This window comes from Sturnira hondurensis, unplaced genomic scaffold (assembly GCF_014824575.4).
Source record: "Sturnira hondurensis isolate 20B ecotype Veracruz unplaced genomic scaffold, ASM1482457v3 Scaffold0000880, whole genome shotgun sequence".
NCBI classification, from domain to species: Eukaryota; Metazoa; Chordata; class Mammalia; order Chiroptera; family Phyllostomidae; genus Sturnira; species Sturnira hondurensis.
The window spans coordinates 7,536,402-7,562,776 of record NW_028073511.1 but is presented as its reverse complement, the minus strand read 5'-3'; the positions used below and the strand labels follow the sequence as shown (position 1 = coordinate 7,562,776).

General features: G+C 42.9%; 1 protein-coding gene across 4 annotated transcripts in view; it reads left to right on the top strand.

Moving 5' to 3' along the window:
• The window catches only part of ADGRF5 (adhesion G protein-coupled receptor F5), a 99,523-nt gene that overhangs the window by 12,058 nt on the left and 61,090 nt on the right, over positions 1-26,375 (top strand). For 2 of the 4 annotated variants that reach the window (XM_037054392.1, XM_037054374.1), the window contains exon 1: positions 15,344-15,666. The exons of 1 other annotated variant lie outside the window; for it this stretch is intronic. The gene's annotated coding sequence lies outside the window, so the exon portion shown is untranslated. Of the gene's footprint in view, positions 1-15,342; positions 15,667-26,375 lie in introns of those variants that run through there. One more of the 4 variants, XM_037054386.1, reaches the window with a different exon arrangement.

Genomic DNA, 26,375 nt, shown 5'->3' with positions numbered 1-26,375 from the left:
CCAAAGTGAGAACCCCATGTTAAAAAATAACCATGCTGTGTATATCTCAGTGGTTATTAAGCTTTTGTGTGCATCATAATCACCTCTGAGACAGCTTATTTAAACACAGATTAATGGGCTCAACCTCCAGAGTTTTTGATTCTAGAGGTCTGGGTGGGCTCAAGAATTTGAATTTTTAGCAAGTTTCCAGGTGGTGCTAGTGCTGGTCTGCAGCCCTCTACAGAGCAGGATCTCTGAGGGTGAAGCCAGGAACTTAGCCGAAATCACTTAGGTTCTTGGGCTGCAGTGCAATTTGAAAATTCTTGGGAAGAAGAATGACTAAATCTCTTGTCTTTGCTATAATGCTTCTTCAATTTTTAAATATTTGTGTGGCTTAAGAAATTCTAACCCAAATATTCCTAATACTCTGTTTCACTTTGGCCTATAAGAGGTCAAAATATGGACTTGTGAGGTTCTTTGGAATTCTAAAAATCAGCCATTTGAAATTTTTGTTTGTGAAGCAGGAAGTCACTTGTTACCCAGAGCAAACACTTGAGTCAAGAGTTTGCCCCTTTTGGAGGGCATGAGAGCTGTGCCTTTTGAGCAAGTTTCTCTCCATTTTGGAACAATTCGAGTATGAGCTTTTAGAGAATGGACTGTGAATGTGGAAATATGAGATTGGTGTTTTGAGTGTGACCAAGTGGTGAAGGCCAAACTGTATCCCTAGGGTTGTTTTTTTCTCTTTCACAGATAAAGCAGGAAGAAGCTGGAAATCCAAAGGCACCCTGAAGGAGGGAGGAGTGAAAGGATGGATGGGAAGAAAAGAAAAGATCCTGGGTGCTTCACGTTTCTTTTTGCTTAAAAAAAAATCAACCTTTTTACTGTCGCGGTCACAAATTAAATTTTTCACAATAAAGATGTAGAAGAAAAAGATTTATGTGAAACACAGCAAGTGGCCAAATTAGCATTCTTTAACCCACTAAGTGATGAATGGGAGTAAGGCTTCTAGGAGCAAAAATAATCACAAAAAACCAAGTTTCCTGCGAGGGAAACTTAAACTTCTGTGTCTGTAGCACTGAAATGTAAATGCCATTCTGAATATCCAGATGAACCTGGAAATCCTCATTCATCCAAAATAGATTCAGTTCCATCAACTATCTGTTTCATATAGAAGAAACGAGATGAATATATGTTTTAGGAATTTTCAATACTACACAGTTTTTCACTTTATCAGTGAAATTAATGATTGGCGCTCCCCCTTCTGTATCCTCACAACAAAATTCAACCTTTACTGAAAGTGACTTGAATTTTGAAACAATGAGTTCGAAGGGAAGTTACTAAAAATAATTGGAAGTAACAGTGATTATACAAAAAGGAAATAAATAGAAAACTACTTTCATTGAGCACAAGAAACAATCCACTTTTATTAACTTGCTCTTTCCCCTCACTTGGTTAACTTCCACGTGGGGAGTTTAGTTGAAGTGCTCCATTACACTCTCAGAGGGTCACTGAAACGCCGTAGGCAGTCAAGTCAACAGGACACTGGCAGCATCCAGAAGCCCTTGGTCGCCTTCTCTAGGGCAGAACGGGGCGAAAAGTGTGGATGGGATGTCAGAGGAGCCTGGAGTGGCCTGTGGATGCGGGGAGGGGGCTCCCCAGAGTCTGTGGTTGAGGGTGGAGGAACACAGTCATTGCCCAGACTATAGCCTGGCAAAGAGGAGTGGGGAATAAAAGCCGGGCTCCCCTTTCCTTCATCCTTGTCTCTTGCTGGGATCTCCCACCTGCCCTTTCTTCCCAATTGCCTCCCAGATGGTGAGGATGTGGGGCGTGGGGTTGACCTCCCAGGGCACAGAGCTGGGCAGATGGGGGCAGAGATAAATCTGGAGGCCAGCCAGTCCATCCTAGAATGTAAACATCTGAGGACAGTTGTTTTCGTTCTTGCTTATCTCTAGGGTCTAGATTAGTGCCTGGTACATAGATTTTTCAATAAATATTTGGTGAATAACATGAATGACACATGACTAGGATGAACAGACATATTAAAAGAGAATTTCAGCAGTTAGGTAGGTGATGATGCAAACTCACCCCCTGTCCCTGTCATTATATTAACTAAATTCATCCTTCTCATAATGCTTTTATGACAAGGGATTGTTTTGAAGGGCAGGCACAGCAGGCAGAACTGGGGGAAAGCAATGAGAAGATACCTGGACCTGTTTACTCCCATTTTATACATGTACATTATTAGACATTCACTTTCCCTACAGCCAGGGGTGTCCGAGCTTTTGGCATCTCTGGGCCACACTGGAAGAAGAGTTGTCCTGGGTCATACATGAAATACATTGCAACGTGTAATCACAAAAAATTCTCAAATGTTTTAAGTAAATTTATGGTTTTGTGTTAGGCTACATTCATAGCCACCATGAGCACCTGTGGCCTGTGGGCCACAGGTTGGACATCCAGTTGACACATTTCTGATTCTTGCTCTATGAGCAGCTAGACTTGCTTAGCAATAGATAGACCCCAATGCTGTGCATCCAACAACATGACCACAATGGTCTGAGGGTTCATGTTCAGGGTATCTACAGGTCCTGCAGTCACGGGAGGACTCAACCTCCAGCCACTCCCGCCTCAGGCAGGGCAGAAGGCCTCAGATATAAGGCAGTCCTGGGTTCCATGCTCCTCTCATCAACCGGTCCACGACAGTTTCCTGTCTGTAAGGTGAGGATGACAGTGCTTCTCCCCTTAGTTGTGAGGAGGCTCAATCTGGACGGACCCACAGCCTGGCGCGGTGTAAACACTTAATAGTCGCCATCAGGACTGTTGTCCAAGACGAGGTCTCTAATCTTGAGAGAGGTGTGGAAAGTACTGCAGAAGCCCCGCTTTCTATCATTCGCTCTGTGTTCTCAATTAGGGAGAGGGTCAGGAGGTAATAGCACAGCCCGTCCCCAAGCAGGGCTTCCTGCTTCCTTCCTTCAGGGTCAAGCGGAGGGAAAGCTAGTTTCCCTTGTAATCTCCGGTCAGTGCCACACACCACACTTGTTATTGTTACTTTTCTTTCAGGTGGTCTGGTGGGCCTAGAACGAGAGAGAGAGAGAGAGAGAGAGAGAGAGCGCTGTGCAGTAATTCCTTCCCTTCCTCTGGTCAGGGGGATGTTTCCAAAGAAGCCTGAATGAGGAGCTGGTGGGAACCTGGGGAAGGGGAAGGCAAGATTAGCTTCCCTTGAATATGGGAAATGCATTAGTGAGTCCTGGCATTCATGTGGCTGCCTTTTTCAAAGGCTCACCTCTACTTCAACGTGCCAGTGGCAAGTCCTTCCTCCCTGCTGTTTGGTCTGTATCCCTAAAGGACTGTCTGAGAGAAATGGGGTGACCCTCCAACACAAAGTTTTCCTGTGTTTGAGTGACAAGCTTAGCAGAAACACTCTGGAATTGGTGGCACCAAGGGAGGGGTGTGAGGAGAGACCCCGCTGGGTGCAGGCAATAAGTTGTACTTGTCTGTAGAAAACTTAAAATCAATAATAAAAACAACTAAAAGTCCTTTTTAAAAAAATTACCACACCGTGGCAATTCCAAACAATGTTTGTGATAACTTATTCTTCCTAAAAATAGTTTTGTTGATCTAAGTTCTAAACAATTATTGCCCTCACTGGTGAGTTTCAGTAATACAACATAAGCTCATAATTAATATTTTTATTACTTATCTTTTAATGAATATGTACTCTACATAGATGTCAAATTACAAAACTCATTTGTACACTGATTCCTGACACAGAGGGACTGAGTTATATGTGCTGACTTCAAGAATAAGTTCCTACTGGCTTGCAAATATTTGAGCTTGCTTTAAGTGTCTCTGGCCTCTGGGGTATGATGACATGTCCTTGGCCTTGAGAAGTAGATTAATAATAAGCAATGTTAGCACATGACTGTAAAGAAGAAGAAACCAAACAGAAGTTGCTTCAACTCTGTCATTCTATGGGACCACATAAAGATTTTATTTGCGTTTGAAATTTAAAATAGTGCAGTACACTTCACTGGGTACTCTTTTTACTTGGCAAGTACACAGTTTAATTTACAATAAAATATTTTACTGAATTTTAATAATATTTCAATAAGAAATATTTTATTTTTTAGTTGTTTTAAAGGTAAAGACTAATTAAGAAAATAAGAATTATTACTGAAAATAGTATTCTCATATAGAAGAGAAGGAAGCTAATAAAAGATGTGGTCCAGATGTCAAAAATGCTACATGCTTCTGGGGTCCAGAATTACGTTGTGGTTGTCGCCTTTTTTACTCCAATTTTGAATGCAGAGAAATGAGTGCGTGTTTGTGTGCATGTGTTATAGGTGTACATGTGTGTGTGTATTAGTCGGTTTAAGAAATCAGTTTTCTCTTTTTAGCATCTGTCATGACAAAGTGACTACTTGAGATAAAGCAGACCTGGTTTTCTCTCTTTAAGGTATTACACAATTTCTGGAAAATTCAATAATTTTAAACATAGAAGTACACTTACATATTGTTCTTGTTAGTGCATAGAAGTAATCCTTGGGCACCTGATACCTAAGGTGATTGTGGCACTTAAGAAGGGACAATATGAGAGCATTTTAAATCTAGACCAGTAAGTAATCCAAGGGCCAGAGGCCATTCATAAAGATGCCCATATATAGTGAGAGCCCTGCAAGTTCAAATACAGGGTCCTAGACAGAGGAACATACCAAGAGTGTGCTCACACTGCCATGTAAAACACAAAAGCGAGATCATAACAGCCCTAAATAAAATGGAAAATGGAATGACATTTGAGGAATTCAGGAAGAGACTAAAAATATATGTGGTTTTTCCTCTCAGTGTTTCAGGTCAGATGAGGCGAACTCAAGGGGCGTGGGCCTGGAATAATCATGTATTGTTGATACGTTACTGTGTTTTGTGTACTATGTCTGAGGTCTAAAAATAGGTTTGAGGTCCTGGGAGGCAAACTTTGAATTATAGAAGGCAATGTCATTTGAAACGGCCTTGAACTTGGAAAATGGGACCCGTCATTGTCTTGGGATGGGCCATTGGAGGGAGCTGCGGAGGGCTGGGCAACTTCCATGCACCAAGACACAGACTTCCCAATGCTGTGCTCCTTTGAAGGGCGGTAGTGGCCACTGTGAACATGTTTCCCTTCCTCTCTTACTTCACTTATTTCTGAAAAACTCAAAAAGTACAGAACCCAGGGCAGCTAGCCTTTGGGTTTACCAGGCTGACTAGCTGGTCTCAGAACTGGCCATTATGTATGATACAGAACAGACCAGTAAATAAAGAGGGTGCCAGGGCAATGGTTTATCTACTTCCCAGATTTGGGGAATGAGGCGTCAATAAACCTATAGGTAAGCCACTTGAAGTGAACAATTAACGCCTGTCCCCAATAATAAAACAGGCAAGTTGTTTTGAACAGGAACTAGTTTACCAAGTAATACGTGTAGTATTCGGAAATTTTGTGCCTTTCCATTTTCTTGAGAAGTGACTGATTAGAGGTAAAATGTAAAGTGGTGTTTGTGGTCTAACAAGATCTTGCTGTCAAATATTTAATTTCCCCAAAGCTAAGTTACAAGCTCTGTTGTTTTTCAACATTCCATATTTCTATGCTTTTAAAAGACACATTCTTCCTCATCCCCAAGGAGTTGAACTTCAGGAATTTTGATTAATTTTCACTTGTGCTTCATTTTCCATTCTCACCACCACAGCCCCCAACTTTATGCTTGTTCTCAAAGAGCTAACTTTAGGCGCCTCCTTGGAGCTAAATTTCAGAGCCATTGTTGTTCCTCATACATGCAGTTGTTCAGTTGGCCTTTTTCTGATTTCTTTCTCAGGCAAACATTATCATTATGCCTGACATATTGTATGTTTTTGAAGGGGCATTTAAAAAAAGATGACATGATTCCTCCAAAGAACTGAGAGCAGTGGTAGTGCAGGGCAGTAACTGTTACACATACAGCGGAGACCAAAGAGCAGGGAGGGAGGTGGGATGCACACTTGGGCTGGCAATTTTTACCACAGGGATGGCCTTCTCTGGGGGACCAGAACGTGATATTGACCCATGAGTATTGCTTTCACATTGTAGGTCTTGGACATCTATCACTGGACATCAAATTATTGAACATCTATTATGTTCTGGGGATATCAAGCTCTACCTCAGAAATTACTTCCACTCTTTGGCTAAGACGATGGAGTACCTCCCCATACATGTGGGAGGTCTTCTGTAACCTTATTATTAACAAGAGTGCAGGGGACATTCGTGTGCACAGTGTGTTAGCAGTCAAAACCATGATGTGACTGTGCTTTTGGAAGTACTGGACTCACCTGAGGATGTATATACCCCAGCCAGCTGAAAAAGATATGAAAGGAAAAAGCAAAAATCTACCCTCAATTCATTTATCAAAGTCTTCCTCAACGAAAGTTTGCTGGTTCAATTCCCAGTCAAGACACAGGCTTGGGTAGCAGGTTTTGTCCCCCAGTTGGAGCATATGTGAGAGGCAACCAATCAATGTTTCTCTCTCACATGGATGTTTCCCTCCCTCTCTTTCTCCCTTCCTTCCCCTCTCTCTAAAAATAAATGAATAAAATATTTTTCAAAAAGTATTTATTGAACAACTACTACGTTCCTTTTTGTAGTTACCTGGTATTTTAGTTCATGTTTTCTTTTAAAATTGTACCTCCAAATTAGTCATTTTTAACAAATAATTTTAAAAAACTGATAATCGAAAAAGTAATAGTTAAGTAATAGTTTTTAAATGGTCAGCTCTCAAGTGTTCAGTTTCCTTCTTTTTAAAGTATACTTTTAACCTAAGTTAATGGCCACCATATGAATAAAATTCAGTGGGTTCATGAACTTTAATTGGAAAAGACACACCTTTACTTCAGTAAGATCTAAGTGGGGTGTTGAATTTCCTTTAGTCGGGAACAGAGGTGATGCACCACCCAGCGTTAGCAGTACCTCTGCTTTGTCACCAAGAGAAATCACTGATGATTTTCTATCGCACTACTAAGTTGCAGATCCTCAGAAATCTAGTTTTTCTCATCACTTCTCAAAACTTGTGATAATTATTAAACCTGCCTCATTCAATCTGTGAGTTGAACAGATTGGAGATTGGTAAAGAAGCAAATACTAAATCACATCATGTTTTAATATTCAGTAACTAAATTTCAATGGAGTATAATCTTATGTATTTTGTTTTATGCATTTAAAATGCTATTCTGAGTAGTTGATAGGTTCCACCAGATGGTTAATGGAGTCCATGGCACAAAAGCCAGGGCCAGTGAGATACAAGTCTTCTCAGTCTTTATATATCTAAAAATACCTTTGTTTTGCTTCCATCTATGAATGTCCTTCCAAGTGTGGAACTGGATGAGGTCACCCTGGACTAAAACAGGTGAAAAAGGACAGTGGCATCCTTGGTCAAGCATGAACAGTGGACCAAGCTTGAGGCACACCAACTTGTAGAGATCGGGTAGAGGAAGAAAGGGCATGGAGAAGACTAGGAGGACAGGCTGGTGGGGAAGGAGGGGCCACAGAGGAGTGGGTGCCACAGAATCAGAGGAACATGAGGTTTTAGGAAGGAGGGGGTGGCCACCTCTGTCCAATGGTGCTGCAGGATCAAGGAAGAACTGAAAATGCACCACTGGCAATGGTCACATGGAAACCATGGTGACTACAGGACAGCTGCTTTGTGCAATACTAGGGAAGGGACATGAATCTGACTGACTCGAGCCAGAGAGGAAGGCTGAGAAAGTGGAGACAAATGTCTTCAGCTCTTTGTTCAAGGTTTGTTGTGAAGGGGAACAGACTGTTGCAGTCAATGGGGAGAGAGAAAGACATATGTCAAAGGAAGGCTTCTAAAGAGACATTCTAGAATTATGTTTGTGTGATGATGGGACTGGTCTAATGCTGAGGAAATTAGAGGGAACAAGACCCAGAGTCAAGTGGAGGAAGAGGCAAGCCATCGGGAGATGTGGGACCATGCCACCCCCTCAAACTAAAGGGAAGGCAGAAAGGGCAGTGCAGGTGGAAGAGGATTAGAAGTCCATGTATAGGAGCACGAACATTCCTGTTTGGCTGATTCTGTTTTCTCGATGAAGTATGAGGCTAGGCTGCTGCTAAAACTGGGGAGGGAAGAAGAGAAGGTGTGAAGTGGTCATTCTGAGGAGTGAGAAGACTAAAAGGGATTGTCAGGCTATGTGATTGTAGCAATTCACCAACAATTAGCAGGGTGGTTTTAATGAATAAGCGGTATGTCTGCCCTCAGACAGAGTTAAGAACTGCTCTCTGCAATACTAACCCCTCTCCATTGTTCCCCACTTCTCTCTAACCTCACTGCACTCCTGTTATCTCTACTTTCTCAAATATAGAAGCCTCTTGGATGACTTAAACTAAGTCAGAATAGGGGCTGTTCCTTCACTTAATTTCTTTTTAAAAGTGTAATTTTAGCAAGAAGTGGCAGGTAGACGTGTTGTTATTGTCGCTTCTCAAATCCTGACATGGGGTGACAGCATGCACTACTGATGTCACCTCGCACCATATGTTTCAGATCACCATGGTGCCATTCACATGGCTCTGTTCTAATATGTTAGAAAGGATTATCTCACATTCCTCCATGAAAGAGTTTAGGTGCTGGAAAAAATCAGGCCAATTCATCGAAAGCATCATTTCTGGCACTCATTAAATAATGAACCAAACATCATTTTAAAAAAAAGACAAGTTTAACACAAGTTTAATATTGTCTCTTTCTCTGCTCAGAAATCATTACTCCATCTTAGACATTAGGTACAGAGATAAACACCCTGTCTGTACCTGTGGAATTGTCCCAGTTTGGAGGTAAAAGGAAAAGTATCCTACCAGTGTCCTGAGGGCCCATGGCGGGCAGGGGCCAGGCACCAGAGCATAATGTCAAGAGCGCTGCATGGAAAGAGAGAAGATCTAAACTCTGATTCGGCCTCTGACACTAGTGGGTATGGTGACTTTAGTTAAGCCTTGAAATTCCCTCTCCCACAAGGTAGCTGGAGTAAATGAGTAGAGGCCCTCTTCACTCTCTTTGATTCTGATTTCTCCTGGCATGGATCACTCTTCTGCTCGTATTTACCGAGTGGTTTTGGCATCATGGTTGTTCACTAGTTGACTTGATAAATTCTGAGAAAGTTATCTCTAGAATCAGAAGCAAAAATGGGGGGCTTTCTTTTGAGGTCAAAGGAAATTCTGAGGACCTCAGAGCAGCAGAGAACAATGGGATGTAAATGAGAGGTGCCCTTGTGGGGATAGGGTTTTGTAGGCCCAAACTGGCACCTGCCGAATGTTTTCAGATCCCACTCCCTTTCACCTGAGGTATGGAACACCTGTACCCAGGGCGAACAGTAAGGGAGCAGAGGTTAGAGTAAGAGTGACTATCCAGAGTTCATGGACAAAAGAACACGTGTACTTCAGAGTAAATGCAGCTTCATTCTAAACAGAGTCCTTCCCAGGTGAAGACAAGAAGAATACCCATGTATTCAAATATCCCGCTCTTCTCCATAATACTGATGAGGGTAGGGAGGGAAGAGGAGAAATCAATGACATATTTTGTTAATCAATAACTCTGACATCACATGGGTCAGAGCTGCAGCCTGTGGGTGACGTATGCTATACTGGGGGCATTAGTAAGCATTTCTGCTACATGGATGGCATGCCACTTATAAGAATTAAAGGTGGAACCTGAAAGCTGGAGATTGCTCATGGGCTGCTGATGGTCAGTCCTCCTCCATAAAATATCAACAAAGGTCAAGAAAGAGCTACTGAAGAAAACCTCCATGGAACTATGTTCTAAATCTGCCTCCATGCCTCCCCTATTCTCTGCTTCCATGTTCCTGGAAAAGGCAGGGAAGACAGTGCTGGGAGTAGAGTCCCAACAGGCAGAATTCCACATGGAGGGTGCTTTGAGTTTCTGCCCAAAGCTGCGACCGTCACTGGAGGCATAAGACGGTAGTTAGAATGTGGCTGTCAACTGTATCCAGTTGGTTCAAATGATGGAAGCATTGGGATCTTCCACAGCAAAATAATATAATTATCTGAAAGATATATACACAAAGCAGGTGTAATAACTCTGTCTGTGGGTGGAATGAGTCCAGTAACAGCAAGTGCAAACAAAGCTAGAAGAGGCTGCAGCTGAGCACAAGTATGACCAACTCTAATTAGTAGGGACTCTGCCAAGATATACACACAAAAGATAAGAGTAAGACCATTTGTATACTATAAAACTGTCCAATTATTTGTTGGTTCCTTCCTTGCATAAGGACTGGTCAGCACCAGAGGGTAATTTTGGTGGCCTCGAAATAGAAATACCAAAAGAGAGCTGACCTTTGGCCACATTGGGTCAAAAGGGTTACCAACATCTGGTCGTGGATTGAAAAAAAAAAACAAAACAGGACTTAGTCTCCCAATACGTGGAGGTCAGAGTGCCTTAAAAGTTGAGCCATTATGTACTTTTGTATGTATTTCTGCCATGTATATGCTAATGCTGTGCATTCATAACTTTGCTGCGTGTTGAACCTCCAAATACTCTTCATTAGGGAATCAAATAGGCATCTCTGCCCTCAAAGAGCTTATATGCTAATGGGGGATGGAAGATGGAGATAGACAATAAACAAAATAAATCAGCACATTATAGTGTATTAGAGGTGGTATATGATATGGAAAAATAATCAAGGAAAGGGGAGTAGGAGGGCTGAAATGTGAAATACGACAGCCGGCCAAGTTCTTACTAAGGAAGTGGTATTTGGGCAAAGGTGGAAGGGAGATAGAGAGCGAGACACAAGAATATCTAGGAAAAGAGCATTCCAGGCAGAAAGGAAAGCAAAGTGCAAAGCCTCTGAGCTAAAACTGTGCTTAGTTTACTAGGAGGTCAGCATGCTGGAGTGATGTGAGTGAGGAGGAAGGAAGTAAGAGAGGAATTAAAGGAAGAAATGGTAGGAGGAACAGGGATGCCGATGGTATGGTGCAGGGCTTACAGGCTATTGAAAGGGCTTTCACCTTGACTGTGTGAGATGGGAGTGCCAGAGGGCTGAGCATAGGTGGTAGACATTATATAACATATATTTTATGAGGCCCATCCAGCTGCAGTCTTGCCCAGAGATCAAGAGAGGCAATATTAATAACCCAGTCAAGAGATCATGATGGCTTGAATGAGAATGATGGCAGAGGAAGAGGTGAGAGATGCCCAAATATGCGTATATTTTGAACTAATGGGATTTTATAGGAAATTAACCATAAAGTATACAAGAGAACACTCAGAATGACTCTTAGGGTTTGGTCTGAGTAACCTGGAAGGATGAATATACCCCTTAATAAGATGGGAGAGACTGTCGGAATAGTTTGGGAGGGAAAATTAGAGGTTTCGTTTTGGACATGATCAGTGTGAGATCATACTGAGCATCTAAGTGGAGATATTAAGTAGGCCATTGGCTGCATGGGTCAGGAATTCAGGTCCATGATAGAGATATACATTTGGGAGTCATCAACCCTGGGTTTAAACCATGAAACTCATGGAGATCACCTGGGGAATAAGTGTTGATAGAGAAGAGTTCCAACAACTGAGCTATGGGGCATTCTGACTTTGAGAGGAGGAACTAGCAATGTAGCAAGATGGATCAATTTAATTTTGTCTGCTTTTATTGATGACCCGCCATATGCCAGCATTAGGCTAGGAGCTGGGCTTACAACTAATGAGACCAGTCTCTGCCCTCAAGAAGCTCACAGTCAATGCAGTAAAAGAACCACTTGAATGCAGTGTGGTAACTGCAAAAAGATGTGCACCTGGTAGTACGGAACTAGGGAGAAGAAACTCCGGGGCTCGGAGGGCTACAAGGGTCCTTGGGAGAAATAACACTTGTAACTTAAGGAATCACCAAAAGTTAGCTAGTTGAAGAAGCAAGTAGGGCAGAAGGGTAAAACATTCTGGAACATGCTGAGAAATATACATTTATTTGGTGCCAACATCTCTGCCTATGAAAATAACTCTGCTCTCAAGTCCTGAGAGACACTTCATACTAACACAAACATAGATAACGCAGTTGACAAATTAGTTGCTCTGGCTACACTATTGCAGTCTGGTTGAAGAAGTTTGGGGTCAACTTGCTACCAACCTCAACATCTTAAAATACAAGGGAAGGGCCTGTGCCACAGACCATGCGTCCATAGCTGTGACAATACCAAGTCTCCCCATCAGCAGTTAATTCTGGGTTGCAGCCGAGACCATATGGTAGTTCCATTTTTTATTGGTCTTTGTTTTCATGGTAGAGTGAGTGTGACAAGCACAGGGTGTTCCTAGCAACAAATTGGACTGTGGCTGAGAGGAATTGCTCCTCAGGGAAGCAGAGGGGCAGCCGCCTTGACAACGCCCCTTTCCACGTCAGAGAGCCAACTGCACTCAGCAACCCAAAGCAAGACAGAAAAAAAGGGCAGTTGTAAAAGGCTTTACCCAGGAGCTCATTCTGACAGCAGGCTGTTTCTTTTCTTTTCTTTTTTTTAAAAAAAGATTTTATTTATTTATTTTTAGAGAGGGGAAGGAAGGGAGAAACAGAGGGAGAGAAACATCTATGTGTGGTTGCCTCTTGCGCACCCAATATTGAGGACCTGGCCCACAAGCTAGGCGTGTGTCCTGACTGGGAGTCAAACCAGTGGCACTTTGGTTCAGAGGCCAGCACTCAATCCACTGAGCCACACCAGCCAGGGCCACAGGGTGTTTCTTAAGGACACATGTGTCCAAGTCAAGTTCTTCCACTTGTTTATCTTTTTTTTTTCCAAATTTTTTATTTAATTATTTTTCAAGTACAGTTTTCTGTCTATTACTCCCATCCCATCCCACTTGTTTATCTTTTTGTAAGTATGAAGTTCTGCCGCTTCCCTTTCTTCCAGTTGTGGGCTAACTCCACCTCCAGGCATTTACTTCTCAAAGCTGTCAGCCTGCAAACTTCTTTTTGTGTCCTTGACCTTCATGCTAATGCCAGTGTCTTCCTACATTTTCTTCATTCCTCCCCGACAGAGCTACCATCGCTTGTCCACATTTATGGCGATCCACTGAAGGTACCCTCAAAGGAACCAAATCTCACAACAGAGACAATAAGATATATTTTGGAAGCATCTGCAAAGTGCCAGACAACCCATGCTGCACCTGAGGCAGAGCTAGCACACACAAAAAGGCAAAGATAATACCAAAACCATATGCAGCTATTATTACAACAGAAGTATCTTTGCAAACACAGCAATAGCTAACACACATGCTTGCTATGTGCCAAGCACTGTTCTAAGCATTTCTACATGTATTTAACACATTTAATCTTTACAACAACCTTGAGGTAGGCATTATTATTATTTTATGGATAAGGAAACTGAGGCCCAGAAAGATCAATTCATCTAAGTTTCCACAGAGCTACCATTTGGTACATCTGGAGTCTATGGCTACTCTCAACCCCCGGGCTACTCTGGGTTTTCAGGACCCAGGTGTTTTTCCAGGACTTCTATTTAATATTACAGGTTTTTAGTGTAAGGGAATATCAGGGGTACTTAGTCCATGTCCTATAGGGCAAGTCAATACCACATATATTTAGCATAAGAAATTGATTTGGCATGTTTTATAATATGATTTCAGTTATTTGGCTCTGTGTGTATGTGTTTTAATTTTTTCCTTTTTTTCCTTAGGCCAAGGGTAGTATCTTACATGGAATAAAAAAATTATTTTTTATAGTGATTCACCACTTTATTATAGTGCTTTTTGCTACAAATAACAGAAACCCCATTTGGAGCTGGAATAATAACAAGAACCTTTACTGTGCCCCTAACAGTAAATCCAGAGGTAACGTGTGCCCACAATCAGCCACGTGTCTAAAGTTACCCCAGTTTCCCCGAAGGAGAAGGCGATCACCATGCTTTAGACCAACCTGCATTCCCCCCCTCAACTCACAGTTACATGTGGGTTCCCCAGCCACACCTGGGCCAACAGGGAAGAGGGTCGACTGTGAGTGGACGACAACCATTGTCTCCCTCCCAATAAGTGCGTGGAGTAGGCCACGCTGCTGCACTGCAGCTCAGTTTTTTCTTTCATAAAGGTATAGTCAGTACCAAGAAGTAAAAGAGTATTTTGAGGGTTCATCTTCTTTTTATTAAAATACTTAACTTTTGTCTCAAGCCTGAGTTCTGTTGGTGGTTGCTGACATGTCCCAGGGCGATAGCTTTAGTCAGAAGGGAAGACAAGGAGGGAGAGAGGGAGACAGGTGGGACAGGGAAGACTCATGAGCTCAGAGGAGCCGAGCCCAGGTCTCCAGACAGGAACGGACAGATCTTGTGCTCTTCCTCTGCGTCAGGCTCTCACTGGTGCCTATAAACTCAATGGTATTGTTATCCACTTTCACACATGGTAAAACTGAGCCTCAGTAAGGGGAAGTTGGTGGGACTATGGTTTGAATCCCCGCAGTGTGATTCTGGTGTCCTTGCTTTGTCACTATGATGGTTTCTCTAAATGTAATAATATCTGCATCAGACCTACCTTAATACTTACTTACAATGCGATTCCCAGCCCCAGGTCAGACCTCGTTCATTGAACTTTCTGCGGACAAGGCTCAAGGGCAGGCAATTGAAGAGCATTCCTCACACTAAAGTTAAAGAACAAGTGGATGACAATCTATTACTCCCCATCTGTGTTCTTATTTTGGATAAGCCCTTGTTTTCCTTGGGCCTCAGTTCCCTCACTTGTAAAATGAGAATGGTTAGGTCACTTCCAGTTCAAAAAGTTCTATTAGAATTCATCTTTAATCCCAAATACCTGACTGCACCCTACTACCTGACCCTTTTCCATGGATCTTCTTATTTTTACACATGAATATTATCAAGATGCTATTATTTTAAGTGTCATACAATTTATAATTTGATGCACAAATTTTTATAGAGCTTCCCCAGAAATCTGGAAAAACTAGTGTCCCATGTGGCATATTGGTAGGTCAGCCATCCCTAAAGCCCTGGGCTGGGACTAAACCACTTCTTCAGGTCTTCCCGTATTCTTTGGAGTTTTTTACTCTCTGACTTTTAGGCACTTCTAGAGATAAGGAACTCACTGATAATTTCAATTTTCTTTCCCCTGTGAAATCACAGTCTAATTAGGCGGACATCTTTCCAGGGTTTCAATCCAGCATCCCACATCCGTCATTAGCAATAGCTCATTTGGGGTTGCTTTGGTTTCAGTTTTCTGATGTTTTTCTTTGGAGAAAGGAAAGCAAGAACTAGGGGCATTGGCCAAACAAGTCCGGCCACTCAGTGGAGAGGTTTCCAGATAAGAAGGATCTGAAGGACTTCCCATGGGCGTGAGGGAAATCGCACACGCCATCCGGCAAAGAAGACCAGGAAATCACTTCTTGTTTTCCAAACAGCAGCAGGCCCTCAGGAATGGCTCTGTGAGGCTCAGAGGACCAGGGCAGGGAGGCACCAGTCAGCAGGGAGGTTGAGCTTGGAGGGGAGCTGCCTGAGCCTCGCAATGAGTCCCGCTCGGCTGTTTCTTCAGCGGGTGTGAGGCTCTAGAGGAAACTGAAGGACAAATGGCCTTGTAACGGAAACCTGGAAGCTTTTAGGCGTCTGGTTATAGCAGAAGTCCGTCTGGGGACAGAAGGAGCCCGTCTGGGGACTTCGGTGCTGGACAGGTAACAGACATTTCTCCTTCTGTGGTCAGTCACCCTTTGCAGCAAGACCTCAGTCACTTTGACACTCCTTTTAAAGGCATCTTCCTGAAAACATTTACCTCTTTGATTTTCTGTTTTATAGTGTGTGTGCAGCTGTGCCATGAATGTTGGGAGGGTAGATCATGCGTGGTCAAGAGCATTGCACAGCTCTTTGGTTAAGTCTAGACTGTGGTTAGGGAGATTGAGTATCAGGTGTTAACTGGGATCTTTTTAGATAATAGAATTTTCTCCTTCCCCCCTTTTTTTGTTAATGAATTTTCTCGTCTTTGAGCCAGAAAATAGCATAAAGACCAGGGCATTCGTGAGTCACTCCGTTGGAGTCTCCATGGTCGGGCAGCCATGTTTCAGTGGCACTGATGAGAGGCGTCAGCACCGGTGTTATAGCCAGAGCTTGGGGTGCTCTGTCAGCTCATCCCGGGGGTGGGGGCAGGCGATGATCTCTGAAATGTAAAATGTGTTTGGTTGCCTCCCACCCATTGCCTAGGGGGGACAGGAGTTGCCTCCCACCCATTGCCTGGGGGGCGGGGGACAGGAGTTCACAGTTGACAGAGGGAAGAAAGTCAGGAGGAGTGCTGGGGTTAAGAGCTGGGCAGACCTGCCTTGGGCATTCTAGAAGGAAGGAAAAGGTCTTTGATGTGTGGCTTGCTGAAACCGTGTTTTCTTAGACATTGTAGAAAGCCAGGCTGTGCCACTTCACTGCAGGTCAGTTTTTCATTTCATAAACGGCTAATGTTTTGGGTCTTTCATTTTTGAGTTATACAAGTAATACATGAATGTATTTGTACTCTAACAGAATATCTCCAAAAGTTTTTCAAGCAACCCCGCCTCATATGCATTGTTTTTCCCCAGCCTTCAAATTAATCCATCAATAGATTAATAGTTTGCTGGGTATCTTACCAGTTAAATGGCTTTCTCTCTCTCTTCCCAGCTTTTAGGACAAGCCAGGGCACATAAGAATACAATAAATTTTTGTTGTCAAATTGAGGTATTGATCCAGAACAACACCTTTTCACCGGAAAGATAAACTGAAACATGGGGAGTATGAACGACTCTTTTAACACTTAAAAAGACCTGAAGGACTTTTACTCATTCTTACCATTATTATTTTGTGTTGCATTTGGCTTTGGCAATTAATAATGTTCATAACTTCCCATGGATTAAATTCTAGATTTGGCAACTTGAGGTTTGGGCTTCTCTCTCGAAGACCATCAAAGGCAGCCTTGTTCTGGAAAAAAAAAAAATGGGGTGGGGGAGCAAAGAAAATTAAATGGAGAGATAGATCGATAGATCCTTAGATTAAGTGGTTGGCCCAGGGAAGATAAGGTGAGCGTAGGAGACACTCCTTCTCCACTTAATGGCTAATAAATGTGTTTAACAAATGGGTTTATTTTTAGCTCTTCTAGTCTTCTGTAAAAAGGTGGACCTTTACCCCTCTTTCCCCCATACATTGTTATGAGACAAGTGAATAAAAAAATCACTATTATCAAGTTGATATCTCTCATGAAAAGGAAGTACAAATAAGCAATGCCAAATCCAAGAATAATTACAAAATACATTCAGTTGCTATTTGGTATTTTCTTGTCCTTATCAAGCTTTCTCTACCCCAAACTCAAGGGTCACTTGGCCCTGCTGATTTTGGACAATTGGTGGTTATTTCTTAACCATCCTGTTAAACATGCCTGCCCAATGCTTCTCCCAATCCCTGGCTAATATGATTAATCACTTCACCTTACTGCGGAGGTCTGGCCCCTGACAGAGGCTTCCTCTTCTTTCACCACCTCACAGGTATAGCAGGCATCTTGTTCCCATTTTATGCAGTAAAGACATGAGAGATTCAGGGGTTATTTTCCCAGTAATACACAAGGAATCTTTCTGGGGCACTTGAGATGAGAAGAAACCCAGATCTCTGACTTTGCAGCACCATTCTTGGTCAGCAGTATGAGGATAAAAGTTCTGTGGATAGAAAATTAACATGATTGGGTGGATTCTGGCAGCTTTGTAGCAACACAGAGTCCAGTTTTGCTGGGAAACTGGGGCTAGATCAAGCTATTGCTTTGTCTACGTTGCAGCAGGTTTTAACAATGGTTATCTATACGTATCACTGCAGAAACTTAACCCCCCAAAAGAACACTGCCCAGACACTTTCCTGGAGCAAATGAATCAGACTATCTGGGGAAGGGGCATGGGAAGGGACTTACTTATTTTCATCTCTGAACAAGTTCTTTTTATGCAGCTGGGGTTAGAGCCACTGAGTCCCAACTGTAGGAGATAAAATGTCTCAACTGAGAAGCAGAAACAATACCCGTTCGTGCAGCCTACAGTTAGGGCCAGAAGTACCAGCAGCTGTGGGCATCGTGTAATAGGATCCTAGCTGCTGCTGTTTACAAGGAGAACAGACCCTCCTCACAACTGCATGTGAGAATGAATTTTCCAGCTCCCCTGACCATGGATGGTCTTGCCTTTAGAGTCTAAATTGGAACAATCGCACTGACTTCACTGCAGATGCTTTGGCTCCTGCTACTTGCGTATTTTACAAAATCAGATGAAATGTTCTAGGTAAACAGGATGTGCTTTGCTAGCGCCAAGTGACTATGGAGGTTATAGATTTTACTCAATGTCACTCTAACATGTTTTGTCCCAATTCCAAGAAAAAAAAGGAAAAGAAACACTAATTATGCTTTGCTGATCTGTCACTTTCTGGATTGATCTAAATATGGGCAGGCAATCAGTCAGGGCTGTTCTTTAATCGTAAAATGTGTCCCTAGAATCTTTCCACACCAACACTTCTTGATAAAGTTTAAGTTAGTATGTTTCATCAGTGTAATTTTTTCCTCCTTTGTAGAAGCACCAGGAGGGGCTCTCTCAGCCTCTCCAAGTTTCTCTCTGCGCCTATGAGTTTTGGCACAGAGTGGGTGTCGCAAAAAAGGCTTGTTGAGTTAAATATCTGTGCTGCTGTGGCTACGTTATGAATTCATGGGTCATTTACGAGCTCAGCATTTCAGCCCACATTGTGTGACTCTGGCTGTGATGGTTAAAATAATTAGAATCTTGCCTATTTCCTAAATGATAACTACAACAGTGAAACCCCTAAAATCATGGCTTAGTGGAGGTACCTTCACTGGAGAGACTTGCTAGGGCTGTAGAATTAAAAAGGCAAAGAATTCTTTCCTTTAATTAGCTTATATTCTTAATAAGAGGCAAGGCATAGGCATTGAACATTTTAATAACAGGTAATAATTATTGAGTGCTCAGTGCTCTGCAAAGATTAACTCATTTAATTATTCCAGTCGTCTTATGTCTCAGGTGCTGTTACAATCCCCATTTTGTAGACGTGGGGGCACTATTTTAAGTTGCCTGAGACACGCAATGCTAGCAAATAGTAGAGTCAGGATTCCAGCTCAGACGGTCTGATTTGGGTCCATGCACCTAATTACCACGCTGTGTCATAAAAGCCACAACAGTACTGCAGAGAGACCCACATGGCAGGGCTGGAGCTGCATCTGAGGAGAGAAATGCAGTGTATTGAGGGGAAGGATGTATCTCTGGAAAAGAGGCAGCATGCTGTGAAGGTGGAGGGTTCAGGCTTTGGCCGCAGACTCAGCTACTTATGCTGTGACCTGCATATCTTATTTAATTTACCCAAACCTCAGTTTCTTTCTCTGTAAAGTGGGGGTGATAGCTCTAACAATATAGGATTGTAAGGATTAACTGTGCCATTAGGCTCAGCACTCTGCCTCCTGAGCCTAATGCCCAACACACAGCAAGGGCTTGATAAATGATAGTAATTGTTGTTACCGAGTGAGCAGAACCTGAAATGACAAGTCAGGTGAGGCTCAACAAGGAGGAACCGAGTATTCCAGTTGCCAAGAAGTATATGAGAAGAAGCTGAGATTTAGCAATTCATTCACCAGTATTTACTATTAGAATTTGTGACATGTTTTGCAAAGGAAGGTACAATGCAAACCAGTGAGCAGGGGAGACTGCTCTGTATCTCAGTGTGATGCAAGAAACATGAGGCACACATGGATTTACATTAGGTTCTGGTGGTCATGCTTGCCAGGGGAATTAGCCCAAATATTCTCTGGCCATTTGAGAAGTGCTAAAGTATCTGAATGTGGTATAGTAGCGATCTATGAAAAATAGTGCTCTAGACAAACTAATCAGCTGGTGGTATGTTGGGTTATCGGGCAGGCAAGAAAGCAGGAAGGGAGATCACTGAGGAGATCCCTGCCATCATCCAGGTGTGAGATGATCCTGCCCAAACCGGTGTTGTGGCTGAGGAAAAGAACGCATCAGCAGTGGAGCCATGAACAGGGCTTAGTGACTGGGGGACAGACTGCCCCCACTTGTGCTCCCAGTTCTTGCGTCCAAGGATACCTGTTGTGAGCCAAGAAACTGGAGAGTGAAGCCAACGGTTAGTGAATCCAAGAAGAGCTGGGTTCGGAGATCTCAGTGGGAGAGAAGGAGACCTGTTTAGTGCTAGATGAGTTGAATTGTGGCCCAGCTGGAAATAGCACAGTTTGAGAGAAGCTCCTAATTTTTAGTAAAGATATCAGGGTGGAAATACAGTTCGGGGAATTGTCACATGAATTGATCATTAAAATGGTAGCAGTAGACAAGCTCCCTGAGAGAAAGAGTGTCAGGAAAGATAAAGCAAGAGTCCAGGACAGGTCTGGGCAGGCTCACAGTGAAGCAGTGGTAGAATGAGGAAGATGGAATCGCAGAAGGAAGGGGGTAAGGAGCAAAACGTGGAGTGATGAGAGACCCAGGAAAGGGCAAGGGGGACAACACAAAGGAGGAGGTGCTAAATGGCATCCGAAACCAACGGGAAATCAGGGAGGCTGAGGACTAGCAAAGAATGTTATTTGGTTTGTCTTTATAAAATGCTTTTCATAATAAGGTGAGGACTAAAGTCAGACTGTCCAGATTAAGGAAATCTTGGAATGGCCATGACTTCTTGGGGTACTGTATTTGGGGGGAGGGAAGAAGTGGTAACTTTTTTCATTTTGAGTAGTGCACACACATCATTCTCAAAGTCAAACAAAATCCCTCTAGAGGGAAATGAAAATGTCAGAGAAGTGAGGTGAGTAGCCAGGACACCCATGCCTGGTCCCCGGGGGATGGAGAGGGGTGAGGGCTGTGAAAGGGAAAATCAGAGGGCTCAGATGGCCCTGCTCATTATCAAAATGCTGGAATATTTTCAACCACATGGCAACTGCTGTCCCAAGCTCCTGGAGAGCCCAGAGTGACCTCCACACCTGATTCAGCCACCAGGGATGCTCCCACTGAGTCCCCACTATGCAACAATGAGGGTCTTCAGGCCCCTGCTCCGGCACAGCGATGGCTCTCCCTGGTCCATTGTGATTATTATAAAAATACTCCAGTGCTATTTTGAGTCTCACCTAATAAAGGATAAAGCCATGGAAGTGTAGGGCTTGGACTGGCCTCCAAGCCCGTACTCTCTACAGCAGTGCAGCCAACCACGGGGCTCCCCTCCACAGCAGTTGGAATGCACCCCAGCATTGTTTCACCAGGGCTTAGGGAGACCCCTCCGAGTGGTAAATGAAAGTACCACCATAGATGAGATAAGGGCAGAGGTAGGAACTTAATGTTTTCATTAAGATGGCAATCTCTTGCTTAAAGGTTAAAATCTTCCAGAAATTTACAACAAGGAAAGTAGGATGAAAGGTTATCAACGCCGCGCACATGTGCGGCGTGTTTTGGAATACTCGGCCCCATTGTGTACAAACAAACGTTCCGCTGAGATCTGATAGCACTGAGCCAGGACACAATGCTGCTGCAGGACCTTATTTCAAGGCAAAGGAAAGTGAAATAGAAAAAAGGTTTTCAAGGCAGGCCTTTAACTGGTATTGTGTTTCGTGTTTGTGTTAAATAAATATTTAGTTTATAATTCTGCATGTGTGAGGGATGAATCATCTAATTAAATAAGGTCAGTAAAGATAAGTCTTACCACCTCTGCTGTTGGAAACACAGATCTATGAAAGCAGGCTCCTAAAGTTACACTTGAGGATTTTCGATCTGCACATCTACAACTCAGAAGGGGGCTACTGATGACATTCTATTCTTATTGCAACACTACGCCTCCTGGAGAGGAGCAGAGGGTAATAATCACACTGAAATTTGCAGTGAAAGTTCTCTGAAATTCAGTGTTAACACCTACCATTTGCCATCAAGAGGATCTCTGCTTTGAATTATTCTCTAGTGGTAGAATGGTATGTGTGCATATCTGTTTTCAGTCTCTCCACTAATCTCTATTTTGATTCAGTTGTATATGTTTCAATTATAGCCACTTGAGTATATAGTCTATACCCTAGCACATGGAGAGTTGAAAACATACCCTTAGCCTGTTTCAAAGAATACAATAACTTGTCTAGTTAGCCAGCCACAGGCCAAGGTTCAGTAAGAGGCATGGCTTCTTTTGATATTGTCCTAGCATGCAATGCAGTCAGTTCTCCTCTTAAAAAGAAAACCATGTATATAATTGTGTGACATCAAAGTTAAGCAGTTTACATGTAGGATGAATCTTCACTCTCTTTCTTTCACCCTGCAACCAAATTCCTTAAGTTTTATGTACTTACCATCTTTAAATTCTCACCTCCATACTATACAACTCTTCCCAATATCATTTCCTTCCCCTCCACCCCAAAGAGATCCCCCTTGCTGAGAACTTGTCATGTCTGCAGATCCAATGGGCAGTCTCAACCCTCCCCTAAGCAGAACTTCTCAGGACTTTGGACAAACTTGACCATGCTCTGCTTCTTGAAACTTGACCTTCCTTGGTCCCAGACTCTCTTTTACCCTTCTTTCCCTCCTGCTCTCTGGTCTCTCATCCCCAAATATCTTGGATCAATTGTCTTTCCATTTTTTTAAAGAGATTTTATTTATTTATTTTTAGAGAGAGGGGAAGGGAGGGAGAGAAATATCAATGTAGGAGAGAAACACTTATCAGATGCTTCTCCCACACTCCCAACTGGGGATCGGACCTGCAACCCAGGCATGTGCCCTGACCAGAATTGAACTCATGATCTTTTGGTCTGAGGGATGATGCCCAACCCATTGAGCTACACCACTCAGGTCTCTGTTGTCTTTTTTGAATAGACCTTTGATTTTTGAAATTCTGTGGGCCTTGGTTGTTTGTCTTCACTGCAATCTCTCTCCTGTCTTCCTAATCAATCTTACCTACTCCCATGATTGCAATTACAAGGCTCGTCTGCCTGGTTTCTGCTTCCCTCACCAGCCCCATCTCTTACTGTGTCCTGCTTCCTTTAGGTGTCCCAGACACTCGGGCTTGCTTGCAGCTCCTTGATTACGCCATGTCTTTTCCCCCTTCAGGGCCTTTGCACATGATCTTTTTCTGCTTCCTCCTTTCCCTCCTACCTCCTCTTTTGTTTTTAGCTAATTCCAACTCTTGCTTCAGATTTCAGCTCAATTAAATACTAATATTTCCTCTGGGACCCCATCCACAAATTCCCTAGACTGTGTCATGTTTTTCTCTTAATGAGCATTATTAGACAGTTCAGCACAGTCGTTAAAATGATGACTTCTTGAGTTAAATTTCCAACTTTCAAATTCTGGCTTTGCCACTTACCAGCTGTGAGATGTGGGGCAAGTTATTTAACCACTCTGTAGCTCAGTTAACTTGGTATCATCCCAGAACCACTTCCTTCGGATTGTGAGGATTAAAGCTTTTAATACAGTGAATGCTTAGATGGGTGCCTGGCACATAGTAAATGCGAAACAAATGTTAGTGTGTGATGATTTTTCTCCTTGGTAGCACCTTCACAATCATAGGTAAACAGTAAATTGAGTAGTTGATAGTGTGGCTCCCTGGTCTCTAATAAAGCCACTGTGACACAGAACAATCATCTCATCTACTCCCTGAGACCCTAAGCTCCATGGGGACAGGGACCTTTCTGCTGCACCTAGCAGAGCACAATGGCACTCAGCAGGACTCAATAAATGTTCGTCCAGTGAATGAGTACACAAATGAAGACTTCGGTGAGGGGGCAAATAGATTTACTTCATTTAATACTTGCAACGATAAATATAAGGAAGAAGGCTAAGAGCCTAGATTAAGTGTGGGTGCTTAGAGGGAGTGGGTACTGTTTGTGGCTGAGCAGATCAGAGAACCTTTAGCCTGGGAATTAAAGGGTGAATAGAATTTGAATATGCAGTGGTTGTCCTGGGGCTAAGGGGCAGGAAAAGGTGGAGACTAACAAGTCATGTAATGGCAGAATTGTTTTGCTTGTGCTACACTGAAAAATAGTTTAGCAATAATAATTACTCCCTGTCCACTCTAACCAAAATAATTCTTAAGTACTTGTTTTTATATTTTTAGTTTTACATGAACACTGGAAAATCTCTTGCACTATTTTATTTTATTTTATTATTGTATTTTTTTCCATTACCATTAATCCTCATGATACCCTCTTCCACCTCCACCCACCTCCTCTCCCCAATAATTACCACACTGTTGTCCATGTCCATGAGTCTGTTTTATTTTTGGCTCAATCCCTCCACCTGCAGCCCCCACCCCCAGAGCTGTCAGCCTGCTCTCTATCGATGAGTCTGTCTCTATTTTTCTTGTTAGTTTAGTTTTTTCATTAGATTTCACATATGAGTGAAATCATATGGTATTTATCTCTCTCTGACTGGCTTGTTTCACTTAGCATAATGTTCTCCAGGTCCATTCAAGCTATTGCAAAGGGCAAATTTTCTTTTTTTTTGCACTATTTTTAAATTATGAAAAAGCACACAGCTTCAGTAATCAAAATATTATAGATGCTTATTAAATATGCCAGCTCTGAAAAGTAAAACTCAGGTCATTCAGGGCCTTGAGTATCAGTGACTGCTTTTATTCAGAAAGCAGAAGATAAACAGGGCTAGCACGTGAGAAGAGTGTTTTCGGAAGATCAGCCTTGCATTCATGTAGATGATAGGGCAGAGAGGAAAAGAATGGAAGTCAATGCAATGGTGCATGTAACAGGCAGTGAAGGCCTGAACTGTGTAGTAAGTGAGAGGTAGGCTGTCACAGGTGGGCTGGATAAATGCAATAGATAGTTATGATTAGACTCAGAAACATTGGATTTGAAAATTTGTGAGGGATTTTAGACTCTTTAAACAAAACACAATGTGGCACATATGTAGCAGTGACAAAATTGGGGTGAAGCTGTTTAACTTGGCTAATGGAGGCAAAAATCCTAATTTATCCAGTTGAAAGCAAAGAGCTTTCAAGGCAATGTGTCTTCAGTGGGGTTCCCTTAGTCATAAATCCCCTAGAAGTTCATTTTCATTACAAATTCCTGCAGTAAAGGACAGGCAATTGCTAAGAGACACGGAGACAAACAGGCAGAGAGGGAGAGGGAGAGAGAGAAGATGATCCAGTGTCATTCCCAATTTCTTTCTCTTTTAAAACGATCAGTCCTGAACACTCTACTAAAACTTACCAACCTGTGAGAACCAGCTGTATTTTAGAAAAAGCTGGGAAATGCGAGCTCATGACCAGTCCTAACCCTGTGGTGATGATGACTGGCTTCCTGGTCTCCTCTGACTCTGTTTTCCTGTCTGTGAAGTTAGAAGAGAGGGAGAGGGAAGTCTAGCCGCCTGACATCATTTGCCAAGAATAGGCCATCAGGATTCTCAGAAGCACGGCATTTGGAGGATGAGGGAGGGTCTAGGTTCCTTGAAACAGTCTCTGATGTCATTCTCCTGCAGAGTGGTTATGTGTCAGGAACATTATTGTGAAAAGGGCCTGAAACACATCAGGAAACCATTCTCCCCAGTCTTAGAAATAACCAGTGCTTCAGGTCAGCTGCTTTTTTGGAAACACTTCATCAACCTTGACCTACCCAGACTTGCAGTAGGAAAAAGAGTAAATGGGCTTAAGGTACCTTGCAAGTTCAAGGTATGTTCACTAAATGACCACATCTGTCAGGTCATCATTAAATTGTGATTCCAAGCTCTTTTTAAATAGGGCACTAGTAGGATTCTTTCTGGAAATAATTTATTTCCTAAACTACACAGCTCTGCCTTTCGGTGTTCTTCTGGGATCCTTGGCCCCTCTCCCCTGCGGAATCCAGCCTTGATACTCTCCTTGGCTCCTCTTGGGGACTAGGGAAGTGAGAGGTGAAAGTGAGCCCACATTTGACCAGCCTCTGGCCAGGAGTCTTCTCCTTCCTCCAGCCTGGGGCTCTGCTCTTGGCTCTAGCCTAGCACACGGCCCCTCACTAGCATTGCTAGGGACCGCCACCTAAGGCAGTTTCCTGGAACATTTGTGTAACATCTGCTTCAGTGGTTTTTATCCCTGGCTGTGCCTCAGAACCATCACCCAGGGAGTTTCTTTTGTTTGTTGTTGCATTATCATCCCAGAGCAATTAAGTCATAATTTCTGGGGGATAGGAGCTGAGAATCTATGCCAGCTGCTTCTGATGCATAGCAGGGTTGAGGTCTCCAGATCCACATCTTTAGCATTCCATTGCACTTTTTGCATTGCCCTGCACACTCCTAGTCCTTCCTATCACCAACCTATAGCTCTCCTTCTACTAAAGAAACTATACATAACTAGAATCTTCAAGGGGATGCATTTAGGAGGCAATCAGTCAATGGTGAATGACTGAATGGATTAATGGGAGTATGGACTCAGAGGTAAT